This window comes from Pomacea canaliculata, linkage group LG1, assembly GCF_003073045.1.
Source record: "Pomacea canaliculata isolate SZHN2017 linkage group LG1, ASM307304v1, whole genome shotgun sequence".
NCBI classification, from domain to species: domain Eukaryota; kingdom Metazoa; phylum Mollusca; class Gastropoda; order Architaenioglossa; family Ampullariidae; genus Pomacea; species Pomacea canaliculata.
The window spans coordinates 6,087,834-6,094,822 of record NC_037590.1 but is presented as its reverse complement, the minus strand read 5'-3'; the positions used below and the strand labels follow the sequence as shown (position 1 = coordinate 6,094,822).

Below are 6,989 nucleotides of genomic sequence, written 5' to 3'. Positions count from 1 at the left end.
CCAAGGAATTCGTTTTCACTAAAAGGGAAACTGCACAGTTGACTCCCAACACCTTTTCGGGCCTCCTGCCGACCTGCGAGCCAGTTTATGTGTTTAGGTGCGAAAGTACTCAAGGGGCTGTAGTTATGTAGCCAGGGTTGGTATAGTTACCTAACAAGGAATATCGGGACTCGTGAAATAATTAGTGTTTTGTCTCCGTAGCGTCCAGACACCTGTCGTTGACAAGGTTCCAGCTGAAGCAGGAGGGGAAAGAAAGGAACTTCTCTCTCCCAAAGAATCTGGGAATGCAAAGAATGGCACACAGAAAGGAAAACAGTTTAACAGACCTACAACTGTGTTATTCTGACAGAAAACAGAGTGCTTCCCGGTCATCTGGACAGTTCAATATCTTTCCTGGAAGAAATCAGACAAAAAACTCCTTGCGATCATCAAACTTCCATATCCAATGGTGGAAGGTCCAAATATAACCTACAGACGACGTATGTGTCTATAGATCAATCTGATATATATATATAATACACACACACATATCCTAGACTTAAGGAAGCTGACACTTGAACATTCACACAAATGTCTTGAAAGAGTAACCATGTGTCGGTCACACACCGACATGGACGATGAGTTTGATTGTTCTTGCCTTTTCGGTCTAAAACTCAAACATTTTGACTTCTTTCATCGACGCTACATTCACACTTCTCGTCAAAAATGTAAAAACTAGTTGTGGTTCCTGCTCGAGATTCTGGTATGATGCTTGCGTTACTACTGGCACTAATCTGTGGGTATCCTACTGTTTTGCTATCAGGGACCTACTTTGCAGGTGTTTTTGGGGGGATGAAGAATTGAGAGGACACAGCTGTGTAATGTAGGTTATCTGTTTGGTATGTGTAAATACACTTATTCCTTCTTTGTTTGATACGCCTATCTTCCAACCCAACTTGCAAACAGCGGGTATCGGCCAGTTTATGTGAGTGTGGGCTGTGGTGAGCGTGTAATGGCTTTGTACACTAGTACCGGCATGTTCTTTATATTGGTCTGACGACTGATCGCGACACTGGTTCCTTACCTTACCAGCCCCTCCCTATCTCTCTGTTGGGATCGGTGACTATTGTTTGCTGTCAAGCTTGGGGTCAGAAAGCAGAACTTCGTCGCGGGTGGCTAACTTTATTTTCAACCGAAATTTTACAGTGCACCTAACAGTTTCCCACCCCGTCCACCTGTTTTTCTTCAGGTAAACATTCCCTATTGAAGTTATAGGAAACTATGGCAGTATGTTTAAGAAACGCAGACATTTTATAAACGCTCATCAGTTTTAATCAGCTCCTCCCTCCTCCCCACAATTTCCTGTCTGATACTGGAGAAGATGAATAACGTGGTTTGCACACCTCAATCCTCAAGCTATATGCTTGAAGCAATAACAGTATTTTCATCAAACGGGCGTTTGTAGACCGCTTACGTCACACAGCTGCATATGAGGCCGCAGAACGCTTTTTTTCAGAATTGACTGCTCCTATAAGTAAAAGTACTTACCCATAGCTACGTATACACTTGTATGGTGCATCGCATAAATAACTTTATCACTCCATATAAATTACTTTTTAATGATGTGTAAGATGATACGGATATAAAATGACAGTAGTGTGCCAGGTCACCAGGACGGTCTGAAAGCGAGCTTTACGGGTGTGCTGGCTATCTGGTAACCACTTGATCGGTCCTCGAGGGAATGTTTATGGCGAAGTCAGAAAGTGTAACGTGGCGAGGGCCTGGTGGTGTGATGTTGATTCTCTTTATCGGGTACAGGTAGCGGCCGCCTCCTGCACAGTGCGATCGTTACACGCACCCTAGAAGCTCAGCCACGTGCGACGTGATCGGTGAAGGATGGTGAAATGAGGACAAAATGTAGAACGTACATCATGCCTGCACGCGCATGAAGATTCTGTGGTGTCACCGTGGAGTACCTTTGGGTTGAAAAGTGTAACGTCGTATTTATAGTTACACACACACACACAGAGGAGCAGGGCCGGCGCTAGGCTGTGTTGCGCCCTAGGCGAAAAAAAATTCTGCGCCCCCCCCCCCCACCCACACACACACACCTCACAAAAAGTGAACCATGTTATATCATTTATTTTGCAATTTATTTAGTCCTGGTCATGAAACTGATGTTTAAAACCTCACTTTCCTTGTTTTTTGCTGTGCAAAACGAGTTATCAGTTCCTTCAGATTGAGTGCATTTGCCAAGTCATGCTCAATAGATATGGTGGCCAGCCCAGTCAGTCTCTCTTGCAACATTGTGGATCTCATATAGTTTTTAATTATTTTTAATTTTGAGAAACTCCGTTCTGCACTGGCAACAGAAATTGGAAGGGTCAATAAAATTCTGAGAGATACTACAACATTCGGCACAATATCAAATAGCTTATCTTGAATTATGAATGTTCTTCTTTGGGGTTCATGTTAGGCTTGGGAAGTCTTCTAGCCACAACCTGTAATTCAGAACAGAGTTCCTCCGCGTCAGTGTCTTTGCTGTCTCTGTGCATTAGTGCCTTTGCCAAGACCTCGCAAGATAGTAGGATGTCCTTCCTTGGTTTTTCAGAAATGCTTTGGATATCATAAAGAAATCCAAATAATGCACTGTGCTCCTGAATCTGTTTAAATCTGTCTTCAATGGACGCAGTTCAAACAATTGAAAGCTAGGCTTAAGTATCACCAGTAATGATCGCGGCGGTCTGTCTCAGAACTCAGCGCGATTGTGATGTGATAAAGACCACCAGACTGTCACGGACCCGTTTGTGCAATGAACAGTTTTGCAAAAAGTTACACCACCGCTATCGCAACCCGTTGTATCCACACAATCAAAATAAGCACTATAAGAAATAAGGAAATGAAATTAATGTAAACAAAAACATAAATCGTGTTAATAAAATATATACAGCTATGTCACAGTGTATAAAATTCATGCGAACTTATCTTTACAAACTCTCATGAAGTGGCTGTAGGACAGTAGCACTGTTCAGTCTGGCAGGCTAAATGCAGTTCACAACCTTTACTGACTCAGGTGTGGAAGGATGATAGCTCCAAGCACCCAAACAGACGATTACAAAGTAAATTCAAACAGCAGCACGAGATGTCTGCAGCCGCCCAGAAAAGGTTTTCACATCGTCCTGTGGGTTTTAAGTTAAAAGTTCAAACTACCTCTTCCCCACTCTGGCTGTCCAGCCCTGGTAATGTGATCTGACTTTCTTTAAAGTGGTAGAGATTTATCTCTACCCTTCTCCACTAAGCCACCCCACTGAGGTCCTTTCAATCTTTCTCATCTCTCTTTCTCATCTCATGGACAACTATCAAGTAACATCGCACCACCTTCTTTGTCCAGTCTGCTAGTCTGATCCGACTGGTCATTAACTGTGACAGATTTATCGCTACCTGTGGGCCTGTCCACCTATAGAACCTCCATCGGCAAGTCCTTTCAATCGTTCTCTTCTTTCTCATCTTACAGACGAACTAACAAGTAAAACCCAACTGACTACATGTTTGCTGCTTAAAAATAGTAGAAAAGTGGTTTTCTACACGAACTCATTACGACCAGAGGCATTAGAACCCAGAAGTGCCAAAGAATTGCTTACTAAAATTAAATCTTTTTCGAGAATTTGCTGCAGATTTGATTAATAACTTATAAGTAAGAACTACTTTTTGTCAAGAAAAGGTACGTCTGTTTTTCAATTGCAGGCTAGCATCATACACACATGGATATTGCATGCCTCCCAAATCAGACCTACACTTATGAGTAGAGGGATTTCAAACACTCGTGTAAAAGGTTTTATGGAGTGCACACTGATGGAGACAAGAAATGTGTCTAAAACTCAAGCTATCACAGCTTCCAGCCTCTAGACCACCCTGATAGCAGCTACTTTGTTCCCATCCAAAGTCACACCACAGTCACACCTCACAGGTGGGCGGGGAGCAAGGTCTGTCAAGAGAGAGTCTTCTGGACACTAACAATGCAAAGTTGTAAATCATGGTGTCAGGCCAGCTCCCCAAACACAGTCCAGTGATCAACACTGCGTGGTGTGCAGCATAGGGTTTGTTGAAAACAAGAGAAGTATATAGACTGTAGGTCTTAGTAGGCATTATCTCTTAATAACCAATTTCAAATATTCTGTCAATGGAGCATAACAACAAGCTAGCCATTCAAACTGTAGACAAACAGATGCACTCTTAGATAATAAAAATAAACATTACAAAATTGACAACTAAATTAAGCGTAATACACCAAACGAACAGAAATTTAATAATTAATAAGAAAGTTAAATATTCTCGACCATGAGTCACAACAGTAAGTACAAGACTATAGGCCATCAGTGTCAGTAAATAGATATGCTATAAACTTCAAATGCTCTACCTTTGATGTTTGTCTGCGAAAGACTTTAATACTCTTATTAACTAAGAACGCGTTGTGACATTAGGTAAGTTCCTTCGGGTTGAAAGTTCGTAAGTGTAAACAATATTGAGCAACTGTTTAGTTGTCATAACACAGAGAAACTCGCGTAGCAAACTGAAGTCAGTGTTGTTGTCCCTGATATCAGCTGCAGTGTTTTTCAATGCATAAGTGTGGGAACCTCTTCAATAGTAAGATAAGGAAGAAAGGTGAGCTTGGTATTAGTGGAATGTGGTCCACTCCATCCTAGGGGTCCGCACTGACCAAGCCCATCCACCAACCCGCCCCTCCGCTGTCTATTCTCCGCCCTCTTCTTCCCCGCTGGTTAGCTGGTCACTTCAAGTGCGCCCTGTAATAATGGGTTTTCCTGTACTACATCACTACATGAACTGAGAAACTCGGCGGTGAAGTCAACCTACAAGCAGAGGAAAAGGTGCCTTCCACCAACGCCGCCCCTCTCCCGCCCTCTACTTGCCTGCCGGTTAGCTGTGGTCACTTCAAGTGCTCCCTGGGATAATGCGATAGTGGGGTTTTCCTGTCATACATGTACTGAGAAACTAGCGTGGTGGTCAGTCTACAAGCAGAGGAAAAGTGTCCTGCTAATATCATTTTGTGAAAATGACATTTTTCCCTAAAATTATTCATTAAAAAAAAAAAGCAGGCCATTTTTTCCGCCCCCCTCGGTCGCTGCGCCCTAGGCGATTGCCTAGTTCGCCTAATAGGTAGAACCGGGCCTGCAGAGGAGCGCGCACGGCATACTTTCTCTCTGGCAATACATATTTATGTATTTAAAAAAAAGGTATTTATTTATTCGCAGGAATGCTGTAAAACTGTCTGTGGTGTAACATTGTATTTATATTGCGTGTCCACACACACAGACACAGATCGGTTAGCCCAAGTCAACCACAGACGAAGGTGATTCGACCACCGACTTTAGAAGTTTCTAGTCAGAAAAAGTCATCAGTTTAAATTTTAGTCTTAAAATTATATCGGAGAAATCATAGTCCTGAACACTTTAATCTTTCTCTATTTGCAGGTTTCTTGCCCGCTCATCACACGACACACCCACAAAGAATCACTCACACACCGAGGCGTGGTCACTCTAGGACGTACTGTTCAATATCATGTGTGGAAGTCCATTATTCATAAATCTGTGAGATTGTATGTCTACATTTTATGCTCTGTGTATGTAGAGGGCGTGGACTACTCTAGGTGAGAGGAGTGCATGCTTAGTCTGCCCTCCCCACCCCCCCTTTTTTTTTTCAAGGGAGATAGCCCAAACTGCCTCGGTTCCAGAATTACCTTCTTACCTTAGTAGCCGTTATTATTGCATCTTCTTGTTCAAAGCTCCATTTTGAGACAGCCTGGATGGTGTTGGAAAAACGCTATAAAAATTTCATTACCAATACTGTCAGGTTGGTAGGTTGTCCTTACTTCTACTAATTATAAGTTATAACTATAATATTCGTCATCACGATCATTACAGCAGCGCCCCTTTCGGGTCTAAAACAGACTGTTCACAGTAAATATCTGTTACAGCATGTCTGGTATAACGATTACTAATATTTAATTGCTGGAAATAAACTTTCTGCTTTTTGTTGCAAAAGTGAATACTTTAAACACAATTCAGAAACTTGCGTTACTGCTTGATAGTAGCAATGATTCATTCTATTTTCTTTTTGTTTAATGGCACACATTAAAAATAAATAGGGAAACAAGGACTTCTGGAAAAATAGAAAAAAATATTCGCATATTTGCCGTGACCCGGATTCGAACCGGGGTTATCGCGGCCACAACGCGAGGTCCTAACCACTAGACTATCACGGCGGCAAGAGACAGGCTATTTTTAAATTATATATACTCTAATTTTGTAAATCGTTACACAACAGGATTTTAGTAGCATAACACTGGGTTGATTTTAGTAGTAATTATTTACTTGTCATCAGTTTGGTTAAGATCCCAGGAAAGATATTTCAGGACGACACACAACTGCCTTTGAATTTATTATCTGGCCGTTGGGAGTTTTCTCTATCTGTGCTAAGGATCGATTCTTCCTCCATTTTGCCTTATTCTCGTCCCTAAAGTGCGAAGTCACAGTTAAGGTGGAAGTACTTTCCAGTCAATAAATCTGCAATAAAGTCTTTTTGCCAGTAAACAAAACCACAGTCAGGGAATTTTTTCCAATTAAAATTATTATAAATGACGTGATTGAAATATATTTAGCAAGTTGAAATCACGTGTGTTAATTGTGTCTAATTTAAGTCATTAAGGAAGCCATTAACAATTATCAACAGCAAAAAACAAACTAATAATAAGGAGCAGTTCAGAGAGATAGGCAGAGCTAGTTTTATTAAAAGCTTTGTTCAGATACTATGGCAAAGACATTCCGGTTTACATTATTAAAGCACCTAGAGCAGAAGTAGCAACGTACCAAGTAGCACAAGGGCTTTAACTGCGTTTGAAGAAAAAAAAAATTGGCAAAGCTAGAGTTGTCTCGCTTTAATCGTAAGTTTTGTTTTGATTTGTTTATTTCATTTTGGAATTCACTTTGTAATTT

General features: G+C 41.4%; 1 non-coding gene across 1 annotated transcript; it reads right to left on the bottom strand.

The window, feature by feature from the left end:
- Positions 1-6,187: 6,187 nt before the first annotated feature.
- On the bottom strand, positions 6,188-6,259 carry Trnah-gug. The gene has a single exon. It is a non-coding gene; the product is annotated as a tRNA-His (tRNA).
- Between the last annotated feature and the right edge of the window lie 730 nt (positions 6,260-6,989).